The sequence below is a fragment of the Myotis nattereri genome (genome assembly GCF_964212035.1).
Source record: "Myotis nattereri genome assembly, chromosome: 11".
Classification (NCBI taxonomy): domain Eukaryota; kingdom Metazoa; phylum Chordata; class Mammalia; order Chiroptera; family Vespertilionidae; genus Myotis; species Myotis nattereri.
Window position 1 is genome coordinate 44,244,638 of NC_138086.1, and position 25,237 is coordinate 44,269,874.

At 40.9% G+C, this 25,237-nt stretch overlaps 1 protein-coding gene across 2 annotated transcripts in view; it reads left to right on the forward strand.

Annotated features, from left to right (window-relative positions):
- Positions 1-25,237, forward strand: part of CDK14 (cyclin dependent kinase 14) — a 526,114-nt gene that overhangs the window by 457,445 nt on the left and 43,432 nt on the right. The gene's annotated exons all lie outside the window — the stretch shown is intronic.

Here is a 25,237-nt window from a genome sequence, read left to right on the forward strand (position 1 = left end):
AGCCTCTGACTCGGGATCCATGGTAGAATGTAGCAAGATGCCTGACAGTGTGCAATATATTTTGTGAACATGAATAAATGTATGTCTCTTTTACAAAACATGTTGGAAACAAAGCCAAAGCTCCAGCTTCTCTGTATTGAAGTCCTCTGTCATTTGTCTGTCTTCCTCACCAGAATCTAAATCTCAGAATACAGGAAATTTGGGTACTGTTTTATCCTTATTTCACTAGAATGTCTCCATCTCCTAGTATGGAACATAATGCCCATCAAAATAGTTTTTTAATGTTGACTGAATTAGTGAATATTTAACTAACTTACCATACCATAATCTTCTGTTCTTTCAACAAGTTGTGTGTTGTTTTTTTTTGAGTAGCCATTATATGGGTATTGTTGTAGGCAGCAGTGAATAAGATAGTTTCCAGTGTTAAGACAAATTTTTTTTTTAATTTTTTTTTCTTTTAATTAAATCTTTATTGTTCAGATTATTACATTTGTTCCTCTTTTTTCCCCCCCATAACTCCCCTCCTCCCAGTTCCCACCCCACCCTCCGCCCTCACTCCCCACCCACTGTCCTCATCCATAGGTGCACGATTTTTGTCCAGTCTCTTCCCGCATCTCCCACACCCCTTTCCCCCCCAAGAATAGTCAGTCCATTCCCTTTCTATGTCCCTGATTCTATTATAATCAACAGTTCATTCTGTTCATCAGATTATTTATTCACTTGATTCTTAGATTCACTTGTTGATAGATGCATATTTGTTGTTCATAATTTGTATCTTTACCTTTTTCTTCCTCTTACTCTTCTTAAAGGATACCTTTCAGCATTTCATATAATCCTGGTTTGGTGGTGATGAACTCCTTTAGCTTTTCCTTATCTGTGAAGCTCTTTATCTGACCTTCAATTCTGAATGATAGCTTTGCTGGATAAAGTAATCTTGGTTGTAGGTTCTTGCTATTCATCACTTTGAATATTTCTTGCCACTCCCTTCTGGCATGCAAAGTTTCTGTTGAGAAATCAGCTGACAGTCGTATGGGTATTCCCTTGTAGGTAACTAAGTTTCTTTCTCTTGCTGTTTTTAAGATTCTCTCTTTGTCTTTTGCTCTTGGCATTTTAATTATGATGTGTCTTGGTGTGGTCCTCTTTGGATTCCTTTTGTTTGGGGTTCTCCGCGCTTCTTGGACCTGTAAGTCCATTTCTTTCACCAGGTGAGGGAAGTTTTCTGTCATTATTTCTTCAAATAGGTTTTCAATATCTTGCTCTCTCTCATCTTCTGGCACCCCTATAATTCTGATGTTGGTACGCTTGAAGCTGTCCCAGAGGCTCCTTACACTATCCTCGCATTTTTGGATTCTTTTTTCATTTTGCTTTTCCGGTTGGGTGTTTTTTGCTTCCTTGCATTTCAAATCATTGACTTGATTCTTGCGCTCCTCTGGTCTGCTGTTGGGAGTCTGTATAATATTCGTTATTTCAGTCCGTGTATGCTTAATTTCTAGTTGGTTCCCCAATATAACATCGAGGGTCTCATTAGTTTTCTTGTAGATCTCATTAAGTTTATTGGCGGCTTCTAAACAGTTCTTGAGAGACCTTAAAAGTGTGGTTCTGAACTCTATATCTTCCATTGACAATTTTGTCCTGTTTCTTTGTCTCCGCATTTTGTTATGCTTCCTTGGTGCACCCCCTAGTGGTCTTTGTGCGCAGTCTTATAAACCTTGATTGTTGTAGCTAATACCAGGGAGGGTTTGACCTCCAGGCCAAGTGGCTATGAGAATCAGCTGTGTCTGCAGTGAGAGAACTTCTGTCCTCTAGGGAGGTGCTAATCTAGCCTTTGCCTGAGGCTATCTGGCAAATGCCTCTGTGCAGGGCTTGGGCGGGGCGGGTCGCACAGTATCAATAGGGTGGGCCGGAGAGAGCAGTGATGGCGGCTCTCAGTCCTGTCCCCAGGGGCTCTGCCTCTCTGAGTCCCAGCATTGGCTGCAAACCTCGGAGAGAAAGCTGCACTCGCCCTGACCGAAGCCAGACAGTCCCGCTTCTCCCGTTTGAGTCTGGGTCCCTAAAGACTCGCCCGGATCTGGAGCTCAGAGTCTGGGACTCCCTCCCGATTGAAAACGCCAACCGCGCCCGCCGCCGCCAGCCCGCTCCGCGCACTCCGCACCTCAATTTGACTTCAGCACTGCACCTCCTCTGAGTGTCCCTATGCGTTTCTCTTTCCTCCTAGTTGTAGGACTTCCACTCAGCCAGCGTTCCTGTGGTTCTGGGTGATGTCCCTTCCGTTTTTTGGTTTCACTTTTGAAGTAGTTGTTCAAAGCAGCAAACTCCGGCGTTAACCTATGCCGCCATCTTGGTTCTCCCCTTTCTTTTTTTTTTTTAATTTTTAAAAATATTTTTCAAATACAGTTTACGTTCAATATTATTTTTTGTATCAGTTTCAGGTGTACAACATAGTGGTTAGACAACCATATACTTTACAAAGTGATCCTCTGATATTTCCACTACCCACCTGGCACCATACATAGTTATTGCAATACTAGAGGCTCGGTGCATGAAATTTGTGCACATGGGGGGGGGGCGGGGTTTCCTCAGCCCAGCCTGCACCCTCTCCAATCCAGGACCCCTTGGGGGATGTCTGACTGCCAGTTTATCAGGCCTAAATTGGCAGTCAGACATCCCTCTCACAATCCTGGACTGCTGGTTCCTAATCGCTCACCTGCCTGCCTGCCTGCCTGCCTGGTCACCCCTAACAGCCCCCCACCCCAACCTGGTCACCCCTTACTGCCTCTGCGTGCTGACCTGATTGCCCCTAACCACCCCTCCCCCCCCAAGTCAGCCTGGTCATACCTAACTGCCCCCCGCTGCTGGCCAGATCGCCCCCAACTGCCCCCTCCCTGCCATCCTGGTCACTTCTTACTGCCCCCCCCCCGCCGGCCTGGTCACCCCTAACTGTCCCCCCCCCCCGACCTCCGCCAGCCTAGTCACCCCATGCAGCCTGCTGTTCAGTAATTTGGTCATCCTTCACTAACCCCCCTGCCAGCCTAGTCGCCCCACGCAGCCTGCTTGTTCAGTTGTTTGGATATCCCTCACTAACCCTCCTGCCAGCCCAGTTGTAGGCAGCCATTTTGTGAGGATGTGAGGGTCAATTTGCATATTGCCTCTTTATTATATAGGATTATTATATTCCCTATTCTATATTTACATTTTTGTGACTATTTTGTAACTACTCATTTATACTTCTTAATCCCTTCACCTTTTTTACCCACTCCTTCAACCCCTCTCACTTCTATCAACCATTAGTCTGTCTCTGTATCTATGAGTGTTTCTTATTTGCTTGTTAATTTATATTGTTCTTTAGATTCCACATATAAGTGAAATCATATGCTATTTGTCTTTCTCTGACTAACTTAATTGACTCAGCATAATACCCTTTGGGTCTATCCATGATGTCACAAAAACTAAGATTTTGTTCTTTTTTATGGCTAATATTCCAGTATATATTACAGCTTTTTTATGCACTCACATACTGATGCGCACATGGATTGCTTCCATATCTTGGCTATTGTAAATAATGCTGCAATAAATATAGGGGTCCATATATTCTTTTGAATTAGTATTTTTGGGTTTCTACAGAAATGGAATCATCGGGTCATAAGGCAGTTCCATTTTTTATTATTTGAGGAACTTCCACACTGATTTCCACAGTGGTTGCACCAATCTACATTCCTACTAACAGTGCACAGTGTCCCCTTTACTCCACATCCTGGTCAACACTTTATTGTTGATTTATTGATGATCACCATTCTGACAGGTGTGAGGTGATATCTCATTGTGGTTTTTATTTGCATTTCTCTGATTATTAGTTTTGTTGAGAATCTTTTCTGTTGGCCTTCTGTATGCCCTCTTTCGAGAAGTGTCTATTCAGATCCATTGCCTATTTTATAATTGGATTGTTTGGTTTGGTTTTGGAAGACACACAATTTAGAGACACAGATAATGAACATTTAAATTTCAGCATAGGCTACACAGAAATTTGCATGAGTCTGTATGGGAGAACAAGTACGGTAAATATTAATTCTACCAGAGGTTCTTGATGTTTCAAAAAGAAAGAGCTTTTGAGCAAAAGAAGGAATTAGGTTTTCTGTAGGCATGAACCAGGAGAAGGGTGTTTTCAATCCGAGAAAACACTGACAGCAAAGCCATGTCACAAAGTATAGCATCTTAGGGAATGGTCTGGTAAAGCTAAAGGGCCCAGGGATGGGGGAATGAGAAAAGATGGGACAGAAAAAGTGATATGAAGCTAGATTGTGAAGGGTCTAGAACAGTGGTTCTCAACCTTCCTAATGCCGTGACCCTTTAATACAGTTCCTCATGTTGTGGTGACCCCCAATTTCATTGTTACAAATTGAACATAATTGAAGCATAGTGGTTAATCACAAAAACAATATGTAATTATATATGTGTTTTCCGATGGTCTTAGGCAACCCCTGTGAAAGGGTCGTTCGACCCACAAAGGGGTCGCGACCCACAGGTTGAGAACCGCTGGTCTAGAATAACATGCTAAAGAGCTTGGATTTTTAATGTAATTGCCCACAGGGAAGCATACATGACTTCCTGGTCAGAAACAGGAGAATCATCAACACACCTTACAGTTGGAATGTTCTTTGGGGATCATATAACAACCTTGAACGAAGATGTGGGATTTTCTTCATTTCTTAGAACTTATGATTATAGTAAAACATGTCTTGAAAGTAAGTAAAGAACATACATAAAATGTCATTTATACTTCTAACATAATATTAGAATATTAGAAATTAAACCAACATTTACCCTTCTTTTTAGCTGAAACTTATTCATCCTCCAGCCCTAAAAGTTTGTTAATCTATTTTGGGTATGGTTAATATACATTTTTCAACATGTATATAATGTGTTTCTTGAAAAGTTACACATAAATTATTTATTTAGTTAAAATAATATGCTTTCTTTGTTCATATATCATTTGCTAAAATGAATAATGCCCCCCTTAATTTAGCTTTTGTGAATATGTAGAATTTTATATATATTAAGATATATTGATAGCATTTAGGGGAAATGCAAATACTAAAAAGTGAGATAACTGATTTTCTAGGGATAAAAATTTAAGACAGTTTTTGAAGTTGAAAGAAATGTTAAAGAATTTAGTATCTTCATGGTTTTACTTGTAATGTGCTCAGCACACAGTAGGTGTGTAAAAGCCTTTTCATGAATAAATTCATACTGATGTTTATGAATTTTGTTTCTATAAGAGTTAACTCCAGTTTTTTGTCCATTTTGTTTAAATACAAATAAACTTATAAGTATTTGAAGATCTTAAAGTGTGTCTAACCAATTCTTTAAAATCACCTAATATTTAGTAACTCAATAACTTATTTGATGATGGGTGATGATAAAGACAAAGAAAAAATGTTGAAATAACAAACATAAGACAGATTGAACATAAATTATTTACAATTGATGATAAATATTTTGAAAGGTAAATTAAAATGTACCAAACTACGTAGAATATTATTCAGCGTTTAAAATTATAGTCATAGTGGTAAATTGCATTGATAAGTACATGTGATCATGTGAAAAAAGTGTAATATTCTGCTTGTGCATATAAAATATGAATATAAAGAAAAATACATTAAACTGGTATATACCTGGTTTAGGAGCGAAAACTGGTTTTATAAATTTTATTGTATATTTAATAAAGTTAGTTACTTTACAGTTTTATAGCCATAGTAGTTGTCACTACAGTTCCAACCTCAGACTCCCGTTAGACTTTCCTCTGTAGATAATAGTATATGACGAAGAGTCAAATAGCAAGCCAGCTAAACTTATATACAGCCACAGAACATTTTTTAATTTAACATTTAATAATAAGAAGTGCTGGTAAATTAACACTAGAAATAACAGTGTCCAGATGAGTAAGACAGAGCATGAAAACATAATGTAGCCCAAGTAAGTAGAAGAGCTAAAGTAATCACATTAGAATAAGGATTTGAGAGTCCAGATTCTTCCTTCACCTACTGCTTATCTCAGTACATTTTCCCAGAAGCTGCTTTTTTAGTCTTTTTTTTTATTATTATAACATAACCTCCTTTCCTATGCCAGCACTAACTGCTCTGTGTTGTTATGTGGGTGAAGAGGATGGAGGCATGGCAAGAAAGACATGACTGTTTTCCAGTTTGATCCATTTAACTGTAGCTCAACAGTTCATGGCTGATGGGAAGTCTTCACGGTAAATAATTTATTTTGTTACCTCACCTCATCCCGCAGATCTCTCCTGATCATGGTAGGTGCTAGTCTACCTGTGAGAGCGTAATACAATACACAGGAGTCCACTGCCCACCTACCAGGATCTGAAACGTTCACAAGAGAAATTAAGATTTTTGACTATCTCTGTCTTGTCTGCAGCTTAAGGATAAAGAAGAGAGGCTGGTGAGACAAAAATCATTTCCATTTATCTGTACCTTTTATATTTATAATGCAGGGTGAAAATAAGCTTTGAAAAGGAGATATATGTGAAGAAAATGAATTTGTAGAATTTTTATATTCTCTGCACAAACATCTGAGACCTGTAACCAGCTTAGTATGTGGTCATTTTACATAAATATTTTCCAAATACATAAATCCATATTTATATATTTGTGTCAACTAAAACAACTTGTTTTATTTTTAATTTTCTTTCACTTTCTTTGTGATTTTCCTGGCGATACTTCACCATTCAATAAGCTTTGCATTTTGAACTCTTTTTTTTTTTCAGTAGCTTCCAACTTCTACCTTCATTTTATTTCTTTACTTGAAATGTTACCAGGTAGTACCAGAAAAGAAAAGTGTGTGTATCTGTGGGGAGGTGAAAGGGAGGCAGAGAGAGGAAGACTGCTGAGGGGGAAAATGAGAACTAAAGTGAATGCTTCCCTTGTTGGCTTTTAGCACAATTACCATCCCTTAGGAAATATGCAGGGAAGAGTTAACTCTGAGTAAAGGAGCCAGCCCCCTTTAGGCCCAGGGAGCTGACTGTTGGGGCTATGAAGGATGTTGAATTGGAAGGCTGGTCTCTGCATCATGTAGCGGATGGTCTGCCCCGAGAGCCACAGAGAAAGCATAGCTGGATGAGAGTAGCCTCAGACAAGGAAGCCACGTTTAGCATTTGCATACTTTTCCTGCAAAGGAGGTTTAATCCAAAGAAAGAAGGAGTTTTCAGCATTGTCAGGCAGGCTTTGTTCAGGGTGAAGAGCAGAAGGAAAGCTGCTGAAGGGGCTTTCTCAAAGCCTTGGTCTCAGCCTTGAGGTGGTTCTACTGAAGTTATATTCTTGGGGGATGTTTGCACACTATTGTCCGTTTGAAGATCTTCTAAACCCAAAGGGCTCAAAGTGTCCCCTCCTTTGCCAGCACAAAAGAAGGGAATTTTTGTGGTAGAAATGACTCGTGTTGCAAACTGAACCCATGCACCTTTTGTTCTTGCACAAAATACTCTGAAGTTCCAAGGATGCCTTTTCGAGCTGGACTGAGTGAGTCATACCATAAACGTGTTTGCAGGCTAGAAAACAAGGGGAACAAAACCAACCCGCACTTGTGTCTATCTTTGCCAGCTCATAGAAGGCCTTCATGTAATTCCCAAAAAAAGATGGCTCAAAAAATATGGCAGAGAAAAAAAAAACAACTTTTGACTGGCTTGGGTCATTTTTGCCCTATTTCCTTACAAAATGTTTGAGATTGAAGCACTTAACAGAGACTAAAGTTGAGGCAGATTATTTGGACCAAGAAGCAGTGTAAGTTTTCTGACCACACCACCAACCTTGTCTTTTATCTGGCAACATGAGCTTATGACTGTGGTCTGTATCTAATCTTCAAAACTGTACCTTTTTTCCTCAACTATGAGGGGCCACTCTTCAGCATATGTTTTTCTGACAATCTACACATTTATGGTGAGGATGTGTAACTGCAAACCTGCTTACATAGTAAATGATCACAATATTGATAGGTCGGAAATCAGGACTTGTTTCAACTTCACTAGTTGGTTTGAACCTAAGTACCTATAGTATAATCCTTATACTTCAGGGAAGTATGTACTAAAAACACAGAACCGGAGTTTGGAACATAGCAATGTACTAGTTTTTTAAGGATAATATGTGCCGTTGGGAGTGCCTTTTAAATTTATGATCTTCCACATGGAGCTTAATCCTTCAAAAAATAGGGTATCTTAATACATTATGTATATAATTGAAAACTTACAAACTAAACATTGCTTGTAGCTTATCAAGCAAGATATATAATAAAACTTGACCTGGGAGGTTAGAAAAAAAATACATGTATTTATACAAAGCAACTAATGTAACTTTATATTTTTAAGGGTATTGCTTTATCAAATTTTTTTTATTGTTGATCCTTTTGCTGTATTTTTTGGCTCATTAGGAGAGCTGCATGGAAGACCCTATACAAACTCAAAATAAAACTAAGTAATGAAAAATCTGTCTAAGGGCCTAAAAGACAGGGAAATGCCCATCTGAGTTGCAAAATAATGCCAAAACCTGTAACGTGTAAAAAGAAAGAGAAAGCTTACTTTGAAATTAGCATGAGCCAGCTTCGGAGATAAAAGTCCTGCCCTCTTCACTGATGGAGTAATTAGGAAACCTTTTATCACGGTAATCATATTTTTGGGTTTCCACTGATGTTGTAATGCCAGTGATTGTGGATCACAGGTGAGGTTGGAAACTTAAGACATTGGCAATGGCGAGATAAGAGCTTTCTGAAGTTATAAATGAGTGGATAAAAATGGTGCTGGCTACTTTCCTAAATACGTTATTTTTTGTTATGGTTGAGAAGCTTGTCTCTGATCTAAGCACACTCTGCTTTGCTGGATACGGTGCATTTCTTTCTCCTGCTTTGCATTTTTCCCTGTGAGAAGCGTGTCTGAATTGGGGGGACCTGAATATACCTCTTTGTTGCTGAGCTTGTCAAGCACAGCGCTGTGTTCTCTTTCCCACCAGGAAGGTCAGGCCACTGGGGGCCAATCTGTTTTCTGAAATGAACCCTACTGTCTGTCCCTGGTGTCTGACAGATTGAAACAGTTGTCTGTGTTACTGCGCTTTCAATGCCTACTAAATGCCTCATTTTCTGGGGGGAAAGTAATATGTATAGGCTACATTGAAAAGATAAAATTTTTAGGAAGGACTGGACTTTGGATGTTAATATTTACCTAAAAGGCAAATTTAATTAACTTTCTAAGAACATATTTACAGATTCAGGAAGTTTAACTGGATGCACTGTGTACACACACACACATACACACACACACACACAGAGAGAGAGAAAGAGAGATAAGCTTTCACTTGTGAGCTGTATTCCTAAAGACTTATATTGTGGGGCTTTTAAAAATTGGAGTCTTAAAATTATGACATATGGAACTTTCAATAGTAGACTTGTAGAAGTAAGAGCCTTTTGTTCACGTAGATTTCAGTTTCATGTATTTTGATGGGTGGGTATGTATAAAGCCTGAAGAAATTTGTACTGTGCTGAGTCTCACTTCAATACTCTCCAGATAATTGAGCTAATTAAATCTTTACCAACATTAACACAACTCCAGCATTCCTTGGATAGTGGATAATTATTGCATGAACATGGCAAGCTTAAACTAAACAGACGAAAATAGAGTTCTGTGCGATGGGTATTGAGCTTATTCTTTATTCATCTTTTGATAAGGTTTAATTAAAACTGCCTCTCTCCATTGTGGTCAGAATGAATGTGCTTGTTTTCTTAGTGAAAAGCAAATTATTCACTTCAGCCATGGTTCAGTAATCAAAGCCTTTGCAAAGTTTTGGGTTATAGTGTAGCTGTGGGGATATAATTGCTGCAATTCTGTATGAAGGCTTTATCTTTTTTTACTACTTTCTCTTGTTTATTTTTGTAGAAAGAAATTTATAAAAGCCCATTTTGTGACTTGGTGTGGCAGTACATATGTTTAAACCCTTTTTATAGACTTAACATGGCTGGATTTTTCAAGGTGTATTTTTTACAGCCTCTTGGTAATGAAAGGTGAAAAGGGACAGGCATTTAAAGATGGCATTTGAGATGATCTTTTAAGTTAGTGAAGAAAGATCAATAAAATCTTTAAATCCTGTGGCTGCCACTGGATTGACATCTGTATGAGTCAACAATCCTAAGGGTGGGAAAGTCATAGACATTTGCAATTTTTCTGCAAATAAATATTTTCATTCTCTTTTACTTTCCTTAAGTCCACCAGAAATATTTTTTTGTATTGTTCTTTGAAAAGAGGTTGGTTTTTTGCCCCTTATGTTGGTGATAATTTTACAACATGAATAGATTTTACTATATATATATTAATGACAACTTATTTTGAAACTTATTGTCATGAGTGTGCTGTGATTTCTTTTCCTTTCTTTTTCTTTTGTGTTAATAAGTGGGAGCTTACAAGGATACAGGATGTTTTATGAAACCAAGGACAAAAATAAAAATAGGCCTCGGGCATAAACTGGAAGCAGGGGCTTATGCACAGACGGGCTTTCTCTCCTTCAACATCTTTTTTTTTGTTGTTGCCTTGATTCTGACTTTCCCTGCTTCTCTGGTCCATGTGGTGAAACCAAGTTGACTTGCCCCATGATTTGTCGTAGAGAAAAGACCAGGCATCACTCTAGGTCAGCATTCCCAATCCCTCCGAAGGGAATCTGCCCTTTGCAGATCAAAAGAATCAGTCCTACATCCTAATTTTAGGTGTTGTAACGTATTACTTCTTGCTGCACTCTTTCCTCATCAGTTCCTTAAAAAGGGAAGAAAGAGAGACAAAAGCAAAAGTTTCTTTGGAGAATTATTGTGAGGGTGAAGTCATTGAATGCAGTGTTTTTTACCTCCCCAATGGATAGTGATATTCATCTAGTGGTCCAGAAATAGTATTTCTTAAATAGAATAGGTTAGATGAGAAAGGAAAAATCTCAGAGGTCACATGGTATAATAAGAATAAATGTTGTTTCAAGAAATCTTTGTTTCAGTTGTGTGTGTGTGTGTGCGCACACACACACAAAGTGCACCTATATTGAGTCACTTAATAAAATGTGTTTTTATAGTCAGTGGTGGCCAAAACAAGTTTGAAAGCGAGTGACTGCTCCTCAGATCCATTTCAAGGTTCCTCTTGAGAGGCAGGGGGAGGGGAGGCAACACTGGGCAGGGCTCCAAGCCCATCTCTCTCCCCTTCAAAGTAGCTCTACTTTAATCTGCTTTATACTTTCTGTTTCTTAAGATATCTTTTAAACAAAGGATGCAGTGGCCAAAAGTTTGAATAAATGATTTCCCAGGTCCCTTCCTGGGATTTTCAGAGCTAAGTACAGTAGCCACAGGAACCAGATCAGCATTATTTTGGTTTTCTGTACTAGGGAGGGCTTGGGAAACCATCCAGTCCTCAGTTATTTGGGTGTGGGTGTTTTTTTTTTCTTTCTTTCTTTCTAAAGTTGACATGCAGTTTCCCTACTTAATCCCATAAAAAACTTTGAGACTTAGCATATAACCAGGACAGCACTAAATCTGAATGGACTTTAAACAGCTTTACAATTTAAAAAGGGGAGAAAGCAGCGACTCCCTCTCCCTGCACTTTTTTTTTGTTCAGTTCTTTAGGGAGGAATGAAAAGCAGAAATGAGCAGTGGTGATCTGAGTGAGAGGTATCCGGGCAGCCACCTCACATGCCCGAATAAGGTCCCAGGAGAACTAAGCATCGTAGAAACAATCTCTCTAATAGAAATAAATAGTAAGAGAGCAAAGACTAAATTAGAAAAACAAGCTGACTTCTCTGGAAGTGCTTTTTATATGACCTCCTTTGGAAAGTGGAAATAAGTTTAGCATTGGCTTTTTCTGCCCTAGACATTGTTGGGAGGGAGGGGATATGAGTGACCCAGACTGAAAGCTGGGATCTGGTGTTGAGCTCCTTTGTTTAATGATGAGTTCTGTTGTGCCTATCTGCAAAAATGTGAAGCAGTTATGGGCTTCCTTTATTTGGACACTACGTTGGTGAACCTTTTACTGGTCATTCGTTGCATTAACTCCACTCAGCACAGGAAGTTCTTTAACTGAGGAAGCCATGTAGGGTAGGGATTAAGATCTTTGGCTTGGACCAGCAGCCTGCATTTTGATCCTTCGCTGCACAGCTTACTAGCTCTGTGACCTCAGCTAAATCTGAACCTTTCTAAGTCTGAGTTTCTCCTCTATAAATAAGGACTAGGAATAGTGCCTATCTTATCAGCTTGTTATGAATATTCAGTGGGATGGTACATGGAAAGCATTTAGCACAGTGGCTGGCTTGGCTCATAACAACTGCTTAATAACTGTTATGGATCCTAAATTTCATGAAGTTTATGATAAATAAAAGATTTAGTTGAACTCTTTTATGATATCTTTTGTAAATTTGTCTTTCCATTTCCTTTACCTAACACAAAATAATCAAAAAAGCTAGACATCCTTGTGGGCTCCACCTCCTGCCGACTCTATGAATGAGTGATGTCACCATGTCCTGTCCTCAACAGCCCTGAACAGCTCCTCCATGCCTATGGTCCTTATGAAGTGAGTCCGTTTCATAACTAGTCTTCCTCTTTCCCTGCCTTCTTCTAGTTTTCTCAGCATGAGAGTCTTTTCCAAAGAACCCTATGTTCTCATAATGTGCCTGAAGTAGGGCAGCTTCCTTTTTGTCACATTTGCTTCCAGAGATGTTTCAGGCTCAGTTTGCTCTAGGACCCACCTATTGGTCTTTCTGGTGGTCCAGGGTATCTGTAGAGTTCTTCTCAAATGAATCAATTTTTTTCCTATCAGCCTTCTTTATTATCCAAATTTCACATCTGTACATAATCATTAGGTATAAATGATCTTAGCCTTGGTCTCGCTAATGACACATCTTTACCCTTCGTGACCTTTCCTAATTCTTCCATTGCTGCCCTTCCAAGTCTCAGCCTTCTCATGATTTCTTGGCTGCAGTCTTCATTTGAATTGAGGACTGAACCACAGTAAGCGAAATCTTTAACAATTTCAGTGTCTTCATTGTTAAAGTTGTGTATTTCTTCTGGAGTCATAATTTTTGCCTTTTTGAGATTTAAATGCAGTCCTGCTTTGGCATTTTCTTCTTTCGCTTTCCTCGGAAGTTGTTTCAAATCGTTGCAATTTTCTGCCAATAAGATGGTGTCATCTGCATATTTTATGTTATTGATATTTCTTCCACCACTTTTCACTCCTCTTCCCTTTGAATCTAGCCCAATTTTTTATATGCTGTGTTCTGTGTATAGATCAAACAAATAAGGAGATAAATACACCCTTGTTTTTTATGACACCTTTGCCTACAGGAAATCATTCTGTCCCTCTATGTTCTGTCCTGACAGTGGCTTCCTGTCCATAATACAGGTTACACATCAGGACAACCAAGTGCTGAAGCATGGCCATTTCCTTCAGAGCAACCCATGGCTTTTCATGATCCATGTACCAAAGGCTTTACTGTATCTATAAAACGTAGACTAACCTTCTTCTGAAATTCTGTTTTTAAAGTATATGTTTGTTGATTTCAGAGAGGAAGGGAGAGGTATAGATAGAAACATCAATGATGAGAGAGAATCATTGATTGGCTACCTCCTGCACACCCCACACTGGGGATTGAGCCTGCAACCCAAGCATGTGCCCAGAATGGATAACAAACCATGACCTCCTGGTTCATAGGTTGACACTCAAGACTGAGCCATGCCAATTGGGCCTCTTCTGAAATTCTTTGGAGCACTCCAGCATCCAACGAGTGCTTACAAGTAGATCACAAGTGCCTCTTCCTCTTCTGAATGCAGCTTGAACATCTGGCATTTCTTTCTCCATATAGGGTAGAAACCTTTGTAGGATCACCTTGAGCATCACTTGCTTGTGTGGGAAATTAGAACAATTGTTCTGTAGTTTTTGCACACCTTGACATCTCTTTTCTTGAAAAGTGGGATATATATTGAACATTTCTATTCTGTGGGCCATTGTTTTGTTTTTCATATTTCTTGACATTCTTGTTAGGATTTTGACAGATTCAGTCTCTGTAGCTTGAAATAATGCTATCGGTATCCCACATTCCCCTGGTGATTTACTTCTCAGTACTTCCAATGCAGCTTTCCTTCCATTCTAGCATTACAAGTTCCTCCTCATAGGAATCTTCTTCAGAGGTATCTGTCATCCTTTTGTCTCTTCTGTACAGATTTTCAGTCCATTGTTTCCACCTTCCCCTTATTTTCTCCTGGTCACATAATGAACTTCCTTGTTGCTAGTTCAGCAGTCCTAAGCTAGATTAGAATTTCCCTCTTATTTCTTGAATCTCCTGGTAGAGATCTCATACTTTTCCATTCTTGTGATTCTCTTCTATCACCTTACTATTGACTATTGTAGTAGTTCTCTGTCTCTGTGGTAGTCATTGAAAAACTGCACTCAGGATTCTAACCTTGCTTCTGCCTCCTGCCTATCTCTAAAAGTGTTGAGTGTTTCTTCTGTCACCCATCTTGATTTTTCTTTCCTTTTTACTTCCAGCATTGTCTTTTCACATTCTTCCCAAATATTTCTAGTCATAGTCCACAGTTCCTCTGGTTCTCAGTCAATTACGTTTAAGCAGTGTAAATCTGGGTTTTTATGTGGGTATGTCTGAAGCTGGACCAGAAGTGTAATGGCTTTGATGGCAGAGCATGTGAGTGGATGCATGGGTGCCTGGGGAAGGTCTGGAAATAAAATCTGACCGAAGACCATTTACTATAATGTCCAAACAAGCACCAGCTACTCTTTCTCTTAATCTTTTCTCTGTGTCTTTGTTTATTTCTAGAGAATTTACTCTGCCATAAAGCACAATAATCAGGTTAGTAATAGTGATAGTGACAACATCTCACTTTTTGAGGGTTTACTGTGTGCGAGGCATCATGTTGAACACGTTACATGAATATGCTCATTTTGTCCCCACAACAGCCCTCTAAAGTGTTCTCATCTCATTTTCAGAGAAGACTGAGACCAGAACTGTTCTTTCACATCCCCAACATCCCACAGTTGAGTGGAGGAGCTGCCACCATAGCCCATTTCAACCAAGTGCTAGAAATGTACACGGGTGATGTGTCATCTCGTTGCCCTCATCACTGGTCTGATTCTGACTGACAGGCCTGCTTCATTTCAGATGTTTCAATCAGAACCGGTCTAAGCCTCTGCAGTTATTTAGTTGCTAATGTCTAGAGGAGCTTGGACTACCTCTGGAGATGAAATTAGAAATGCAAGAACTACAGTGCCCCCAAAACCCTGCCCAAATTGATTTAATTAATCCGTAATGCCAGCACCCTGAAGGCCCTATTTAAATACAGTTTCACTGCTAGTGAGACGCTCCAGGAACCTTGATTAAAACTGAAAGCAGTCAGAAATAAAAAGTATAAATCTGCCTTTAATTTAAAACTCTCAACATGAAAATGTGGCATAAGTCTCATGTTCTGGTTGGCTCTTAAAATACGTGTCACAGTCATTAATACGATGACAATGTTCTCTATAAATTTCATGAAGGTACAGTTGGTCTGAAAACATCTGGGATTTCTACATAAGCACTAGTGTTCTACAACATACACTTAAGATACTATTATTGTGGGCCATATTCAGATGGTTTTATCAATTTATAAATATTCCTTTCAGAATTAACAATGCAGTAGGTACTGCAGAATTCAGCTGCAGCTCTCATCTCTGACCAGTCCCCATAGGTCCAGGCAGCCTTCCCGTATTTCTGTCAATACCGGGGAGAAATGACACAGAGAATCCAGAAATCATTGCCTTTGAGGGTGCATTGTTTAAACCGTGGCAGTACTGTCATGGTAATTTTGGGCATAGTAAAATTAGCTTGTGCTTCTTAAAATACTGACCATTTTGGAGCAAGAATTCCAGAATGTCCTGGAGCAAGTCTGAGGAAGGGATAATCCACTGACAGATATTTGAGGGCATTTAAAGAAATGTATATCAAAAGCAAATAAAGCCGAAACTGGTTTGGCTCAGTGGATAGAGCGTCGGCCTGCGGACTGAAGGGTCCCGGGTTCGATTCCGGTCAGGGGCATGTACCTTGGTTACGGGCATATCCCCAGTGGGAGATGTGCAGGAGGCAGCTGATCGATGTTTCTCTCTCATCGATGTTTCTAACTCTCTATCTCTCTCCCTTCCTCTCTGTAAAAAATCAATAAAATATATTTTTTTAAAAAAAAGCAAATAAAGTAAACAATCAAAGAGAAGAAAACATGTGAGGAAGAGCTGATTGAAAGGGGAAACAGAAGCTGTTTCTAGCTTTTCGTTACTATCAGACCTTTGAGGTGAGTATTGGGGACACAAGGACCAGGAAAGAAAGAAGGAAGACTTGCAGACATTCCTTCCTCCACAGAGATTTGAACATCAAGATAGTGTTCTCTCCTTTTCTTTTCACTTTTCTAATTCTTAACTAATTGCTGGAGCTTTCATGAGCAAAGCCATAGGTATTTGCTGCTTGGGTATCGAATACTCTTAAAAACAAAAAGGAATGGTACTGCGGGCTCCTAAGAAAAGCACTCCCTGAATGAGACAGGGGACGGTGACCTATTCCCTCCGATGTTTTAAGATTCCCTATTGATGTGGATCACCAAGATGAGTGAAGACCTGTTCTGATTGAGCAGTCTTGCTGCGATCCATATAAGGCCTTCTTTCTTTAGACATACCTTTTTAGAGGGCTGAAATTTAAATTAATAAACCAGCCAGGGCTGCATGCCGACATGACTTGAAAGTTAACTGGGATTTATTGATCTGCAGCCTACAAGCTGTTCTATGCCGCGCTGCACATGAGAAAGCCAGTCTTTTAAGTCGCAAAAAAATTTTTTTAATTACCTTAAAAAATATCTTTTACATCTTTAGACAGTACTGTTGTTTGACTGGAACCCCTCTACCCCTCTTTCCCCCAAATTGGGCCATTAGTGACTCCTGTTGACAACAGCAGTGGCTAATGCGACATTCATAATCCATGCTCAATTTTCTGCATTAATGGAGGGGAATGGAAGCCAGGGCTGGGCCAGCCACTCTTCAGCCCCGACTGGGAGGGCTGGAGGGGAGGGGAAGTTCAGAAGGCAGGGATGCAACTGGAAGCTCCTCATTTCCTTTATTAACCTGGTAAGAAGCTTGCCTCCCTGCATGTCCCAAACTCCTTAAGACTATTTCCGTTCCTCACTGGACACCTTCTCTTGAAGAGACACCTGTTATGTAAATCTAGACCCTTCCTATCGGGTGTCCTAGAATAGCCTTTTAAATTTCAAAGGGGTTTACCTGGCTTTGCAGTTCAGACAGTGTGTATAATGGATACCCCCCTTGGGTGCTTTGTGCTTTTGTAAACTTTTCCAGATGCTCCTCTCGCCTTCTATTTTCTATGCCAAACAACCTCCATCTTCTATCCTCTTCTGTCCACCTATTTTTTTAATCATACACGTGTGTGCACACACACGCACACACACACACACCCCTATATAATGAGGTTTTTTTCACCTCCATTTTTAGAAATATAATACAATATTTTATTTCTCCAATTTCACTGGACTTTTTAAATCAAGTATCTTGCAGGACATAGTAATTAAACTCACACATATTGTATGGGTGCAGATAAGCCAGCTTGGTACAACAGTAGAAGCATTTTCTACTTCTCATTTCTCAACAGCCCCACCTCCACCAGCATCTAAATATTCAATCTTTCTATCTCTCTAACACACACACACACACACACACACACACACATCTTTCCATAGTTTAAGAGGCAGATGGTGGTGGTGGTGGGGGGGGGGGTGTTTGTTTGTTTTGTTTTTTTAGGGTGTGCTCTCTCTCAAAGACAATTTTTACTATTAAAAAGAAAATCCAGCTAATGCTGGCTATTAGTTACTTGTAACACTTCTCAGATGGAAAATGTTGGCTGTACTCATTATTTTCCATCTTCAATCCAGTCTCTCTCCCTGACAAAATGCTCTCCCCAGCCCCACGTTAACTCCGTTATTATAGTCTGTCTTTGAGGTGGAACCTTGTCAAGGGTTTTGAAAGTTTAAATAAATTATGCACCCTGCTTATTTACCCTCTCAAATCATTCCAAATGATTGCAGAGACACGCCCTCTCTGTATATAAACCATGCTGCTTTTCCCCTAACAGATTATGTTTGCTTATTTGATAAATATTTTATATTTGTTTTAGGTGTTACCAACTTGCCACATATGTATGAGGCTGATATTAGTCCCCGGATCCAAACTGAACTCTTTTTCTCCCATAAAAATCTGGATAGGTGCATAAATTATCCAGGATAACAAACCAACTCAGAAATTATTCCTCTTTTGGTATGATAATACTTCATAGCTTTTATTCTTCTAATCTATTTCTAATGATGTTTAACCTTAAAGCGAGCAGCCCTGGCTGGTTTGGCTCAGCGGATAGAGCTTCGGCCCTTGGACTGAAGAGTTCCAGGTTCGATTCCAGTCAAGGGCACATGTCTCGATTGCAGGCCCAATCTCCAGCCCTGGTTGGGCGTGTGCAGGAAGCAACCAATCGATGTGTCTCTCTCACATCAATGTTTCTCTCTGTGTCTCTCCCCCTCCCACTCTCTCTAAAAATCAATGGAAAAATATCTTTGGGTGAGGATTAACAAAACAAAACAAAACAAAACAAAAGAGCATTTTAACATTAGAATCACCATTAGGGATTCTGTATCTATCTGCACATACATATGTGTATATACACATACTAGTACAATCAATAACTATTTCAGGATTCTGAATAACATGTAAATAACAAAATTAAGCTGTACAATGGAAAATAAAAATTTATTTTAAAAGAGAATTTGTAAATCAGATAATGTGCACATAATTACATTTTACTTGTATAAAAATTCTCCATTTCCAGTCCCTTTAATAAGATATGACTGTAGCTTCATTGGTGGGTATGAAGTTAGTGAGGTAATAATTAGCTTTGGGCCTTAGGGCAGGGAGTGGGGTGACCTCTCTAAGCACATGCCTGTTCTGGATGTTAGGCTACAAATTCAAGTGAGCCTGAGTGCCCACCCTTAGGGATATTGCAGTCTACGGGGGAGGCAGGCAGCAATCAATGAGCCTCGCCACGGTAATGAGGACTGTGGTGAGGGGTGCCCGGGAGTTCCATCGGAGCGCTGAGGAGGACTGTGTCAATAAGGCTGCCGGTGGGACTCCTTGCTGAGAAATGGAAATGTTTTCCATTTCCTTCATATCAATACAAGTTAACAAATGACTATTCCATGTTTGCTATTTGCCAGGCATCGCGGGAGACAAGTTTTACCTCCTGTCTATATGGGCCCTTCAGACTAACAGCAACATAACACGCCATAGGTGAAAATTTACAAGGAGGGAGATTATTATTATTACTAGGTGGTGGAGGCCTAATGATCTTTGAGTGGTCTGGATGGACCAATAGTCCTAGCTCCTTTTTAATAATAATATTCACTCAAGCCTCTGGTTTTTGCCCTAAAATAGTTTTGCCCTCTTGAAAAAGAATCATTACAAGAATGAAAGGGAAAGGCCATTTCAGGGTACTGAGTAAATAGCCCTGCAGCCAAGGAAGGAGTAGTAGGTAGGAGATGTTATTCAGAGGGGATGAAGTGATGAAAAGAGCTTTATTGAAAAACATTCCTTCCCGCTTCTGAACGTGACCTTCACATTGGGAGCTTCTTCAAGAGAAAAGTTAGCACCATGTTCGGCACATGTTACAACCTGTTTCTCCGTGTTCTTTCGGGCTTCCCTCCCCCTCCCAGCACCTTCCTGGCACCCTCTGTCCTCCGGTGCATGCACACACAGGATCCCAGACGTGGACAAGAGCTGCCGACATACAGCAAATGACATTCTAATAGTTTTTAGCGGTTCAGGCTCTCTCTGTTCGCTTGTAGCTAATGCATAAACTGTTAATACTTCTTTAAAAGAACATATGTTACAATCTCCATGCCTTGTCAAACACACTCTAATCTGTTAGCAATTTTAGACCTGACAAAAGCTTGTTCTTGGCCACACATCCGTCTCCATTGTATATCCTATGCAAGTTCAAAGCAGGATGATGACATAAAATAGCACATGTCTTGGTTTTGCTAGCTAGCTCTACACTGTGTTATATGAATGCACTAATTTCACTGTATGGAATTGAATATGCCTCTTGGGTGTGTTCCGGTTGGCCTGATGCATTCATTTTATTCTAGTCCATTTTATGTCCCCATCTCTTTATTGACCCAATGCATCCAGATCGAAAATGGGAAGAAAAAAAAATTGACTCCAAGAGTAAGGGATTGCAATGTAGTGATTTCACGCTCAGCTGTTGGCTAACAAGGCACCATAGTTTTTATTTCGTGAGGCCGGTGGCAGGAGATGAGGAATTGTGTAAGGCCCAGCTGCCACGGTTACAGAGCAAGCAGCTTAAAGGACTTCAGGGTTCCAAGTGTGAGGGGAATTGTCTCTTCCCAGCAGGTAAGGGATAGATCTAGACAACGTCTGTCGTGTTCAGGATGCTGACTGGCCTGGCCAATTCATAAATCCGAAAAATTACAACATCCTCCAGTTGGGAAGAAGTGGAAGAGACATTTAGTGGTGCACTTAACCCTTTTAGTGCCATGGATATAAGATCTGCCTCCTGCTTGCTGGTGTTTTCCATTCTCCTTTTTTCTTTTAATAAGGGGGGGGGGTGTTTTTTGTTTAAAGCATTTTTTAAGTGCAATTCCTCTCTGCAAATCTTTTTTTAAATTAAAATATATGAGATCAACTAATGAATTATCTATTTAGGTGAAATCTAGTCAGTCAATCTATTCACTTTTGCCTCTCTGAAGCAAGATAATGTAAATACATTTACTTTTTTTCTCCAGACAATTGATGATTTTTTTTACATGTTTGTCTAACAGAACTGGAAAAGCTTGATATATATGTACTGGTTTTGTGTGTGTTTATGAACGCACATGTATGCGTGGAACCACAACTACATTTTTACAACTGTTTAAGCATTTAAACTTTAGTATATAATAATTTTTGTTAAGTCAAACAGCCTGCTAAATTTGTCCTTTCCTTCATCTATGAAAGGTGGTCTGCTAAGTTAATAAGGTTCTAAAGAGGAACACAAGGGAGAATGTGTAGCCCATTAAGAAACCTGTTTTCAAGCATGTTGCAAGCATGTTAAAATTACTATTAATATGGTAAGTCCAAGTGAGCCTGTAAAGGACCTCCACTTGATAAAATTAGTCCTCGTTTCTATAGAGACTCAACACATTGTATCTCTCTCTTTTCTTTAAATCCTCCCCCCAGGAGTTGTTGTTTTTTTTAATTGATTTTTTTTTTATTGATGTGAGAGATAAACATTCATCAGTTGCTTCCCATATGCATCCCGACCAGGAATTGAGCCCACAACCTAGATATGTGCCCTGACTGGGAATCAAACCTGCCACTTTTTGGTGTACATGATAACACTCCAACCAATTGAGCCACCCAGCCAGAGCTACAACTGTATCTCTTTAAAGAGTATTAGAATTTAGATTTTGATTTTAGCTGTGTCTTTCAGGCCATGAATCCAAATTAGGTTTTACTATAACAAACATAAGACTCATATTTCTTTATTATTTGCCTCATTAATGCATAAAGTATTTTGTCAGTTTTATCTGGAGGACTCTTCACTAAAGAGCACGGATGTCATTATTAATATTTGCTATTTAATGTCTGCACTGTTCCGAGGATTGTATACCTCATGAAGCAGGCATAATCTGTTCCTTACACTGGAGTTCTCTCGTGGAGACTACTCCATTTGCTTCTGCTTTAGTGTTCAGCCGTTTAGTGTCTTCATCCCCCTCTTGTCTGCACCCTGGTCTTCAGGCTGTGTCATAGTTTGGACAGAGAAATCAATCCCAAAGTAAGTCACATTTGCTCACAGTTGCAGGTCCAGTGGGAGCATCCTTATCAGGTCCAAACCCTTGACAGCGAATGGCCCTATTAAAAGTGACTCATTGTTATTCAAATGCAGATATTATGGATCTCATCTTGCTCTCATTCATGCAAAACAACTTCACCTGTTGAAAGCCTGAGGGAATGTGGTTAGCCTATGCAGTGGAGAGCTGTACCCAAGTTTCCATTAACTCTAGAATCATGATGGGGTTTCATTTAAAACTAAACCTTTTTTATTTCCTGATTTTTATTTCTCTAATTCCTTAGCAGTTCTATGAAATCGTGTTTGCCATTCTTGGAATGGCTTCTCTCTTGGAGGTCCCCATTTGATTCCAAAAGGGCACTTTTGTTCCCTATCCCATAGATGAAGATAAAAGCTTAATATGCTAATTAGACCTGATGTACTTTCAGATGGCCTTCTGGATGAAGCCTGGGCTGCAAGGGAAGCCTGGGCCCCAGGTGCTGGAAGGAAGGCCTACTCTTGCACGAATTTCATGCATCAGGCCTCTAGTAGATGAAGAAGAGGAAAAATGCTTCCCTTTTCTCTCTGTACATTCTCCCTTTGATCAAACTTCATGCCTAGATGGATGACAACATCCACTGGCAGCTAAATATCCACATTTCATGGTCACTAAGGTAGAAAGAGGAGTCTCAGTTTTGCCCATTTATGATGTAATGTTGTGGCCCACAGAACTCAAAGAAGTAAAGTAGTCAAAAGAAATGGAAATGAGAGCCAACGTGAAATGGAAAAATCCTTGCAGACTCAATTGGAGTTATACCCATACATTATATAAAACCAAGCCTGTGTGTTTGGGATTATGGTATTCTTAAAGGCAACCAATGGTTTAATTGGTATATTAACCAGTCAGACTTTCCTCATGTGGTTACAACTTCTCCAAAGCCACCACAGAAAAATTATAGCTTCCCAAATAGACCACTTCTTCATAGTGTTGTGTCTTGTGAATTGTGGTATGATCTTTTGGTCTCCACAGATACATGGCAACTTCAGAGTAATTTAGAATATAGTGGGGAAAGTAGCAACTGGAATTGCCATTTGGGGATTTTCACAACCAGTAAAACATGTTTTCCCTCCTCCTCCCATTTTATCACTAAATCTCTAGATAGGAACAACTGGGTAGTATAAAAAATCATTTTGATGGATAAGACCTTTATTATATTTTAGATTCACCTTTATGCATCTCTTAGATATCTGGTAAAGCTAAGTGGACATTTTTTAGCTTTAATAGTTTCACTCTTGGAGATTTTAAGCATTTCTGGTGTTGGTGTTGTATTCTAGTCATAAGTGATGTGAAAGTTGCTTCCAGGATTTGCCTCCAGTAACTTATTATGTGCTAGGGCTGTAAAGCTTAATTAGCTATTATTACTGAACTAAAGGAACTGACAGTTAAGCAAGAGAGACATACATGTGAATATCTCAGTTTAATTTACGTGGGAAATGCTGTAGCCCTAATGTGGAAGATGTGATGTAGGAGACGAGCTAGCAACTGAGACCAGCATGTAGATAATATACCTGCACATAAATGTGGCAGCATTGTTGGTCCCACGTGCCTGGCTTGTGGCTTGTGTATGGGAATGGTGACATAGTAACTGCATGGCCCAAAGGATGAGTGCCATTTTCTTTCTACATATGGTAAAGCTAGAAAGAGGTACCAAATGCTTATAAAGCAACCCAAGTTATGCTCTAAGAATCTGGAGGAGAAATTGATGCACCTGTGTCTGTGAAGTGTGAGTGATGGAGTGGGGCTCTGGCTAGGCCTTGACCAACTGCAGAGCTGGGAGGGCATGGGGATGGGAAGCACAATGAAGAGACCCATCTGGTTGGAGCCAAACATTCTCCTAAAAAGCTGCAAAGGTTGGGGTGGAAGAACCAACAAGACGCCTAGACAAACGGGCTTGAACTGTAGGCAGAGAAACTTTCAGCCCAATGTAACAGACAGTAAGTGTTTATTGTCGTGCCACTGAGCAGGGAAATGACCTTGTAGCACTAGTGAGATTATAATGTTGTTTTTTAAATAACATTTGTCCCGGGAGGAGGCTCTGATTACAATGTATTATATATTTACTAGAGGCCCGGTGCACAAAAATTTGTGCACTCGGGGGGGAGGGGGGTCCCTCAGCCCGGCCTGTGCCCTCTGCGCATCTGGGACCCCTCGGGAGATAACGACCTGCTGGCTTAGGCCTGCTCCCGGGTGGCAGAGGGCAGGCCCAATCCCTAGGTGCAGCCCCTGGTCGGGCTCAGAGCAGGGCCGATTGGGGAGTTGGGGCGCCGCCCCCTGTCATGCACAGAGCAGGGCAGATTGGGAGGTTGCGATGCCACCCTCAGTCACGCTCAGGGTAGGGCCGATTGGGGGGTTGGGGCACCGCCCCCTGTCACACTCAAGGCAGGGTTGATGGGGAGGTTGCGGTGCCACCCCCTGTCACGCACAGAGCAGGGCCCATCAGAGGGTTGGGGAGCTCCTCCCTGTCACGCATAGAGCAGGGCCCACCAGGGGGTTGGGGAGCTCCCCCCTGTCATGCACAGAGCAGGGCCCATCAGGGGGTTGAGGAGCTCCCCCCTGTCACTCACAGAGTAGGGCCGATAGGGGAGTTGGGGCACCGGCCCCTGTCACACACAGAGCAGGGCAGATCAGGGGGTTGGGGCGCTGCCCTCTATCACCCACAGAGCAGGGCCGATCAGGGGGTTGGGGCGCTGCCACTCTCACACTCAGGGCAGGGCCGATGGGGAGGTTATGGCTCTACCCCATCACACACAGAGCAGGGCCTGTCGGGGGGGGGAGGTTGGGGCACCTTCCTCTATTACCCACAGAGCAGGGCTGATAAGGTGGTTGGGGCACCACCCCCTGTCACACACACAGCCCCAGGGCGATCAGGGGGTTGGGGAGCTCCCCCCTATCAGGCACAGAGCAGGGCCGATCAGGGGGTTGGGCGCCTTCCCCTGTCAGGAACAGAGCAGGGCCGATAGGGAGGTTGTGGCCCTGCCCCCTGTCACAGAGCTGCAAGGCGATCAGGGGGTTTGGGCGCTGCCCCCTGTCATGCTGATCCTGGTGCTGGGAGGCATATTACCCTTTTACTATATAGAATAGAGGCCTGGTGCATGGGTGGGGGCTGGCTGGTTTACCCTGAAGGGTGTCCTGGATCAGGGTGGGGGTCCCCACTGGGGTGCCTGGCCAGCCTGGATGAGGGGATGATGGCTGTTTGCAGCTGGTCACACACCCTTCAGTGTGGGGGGTCCCCACTGGGGTGCCTGGCCAGTCTGGG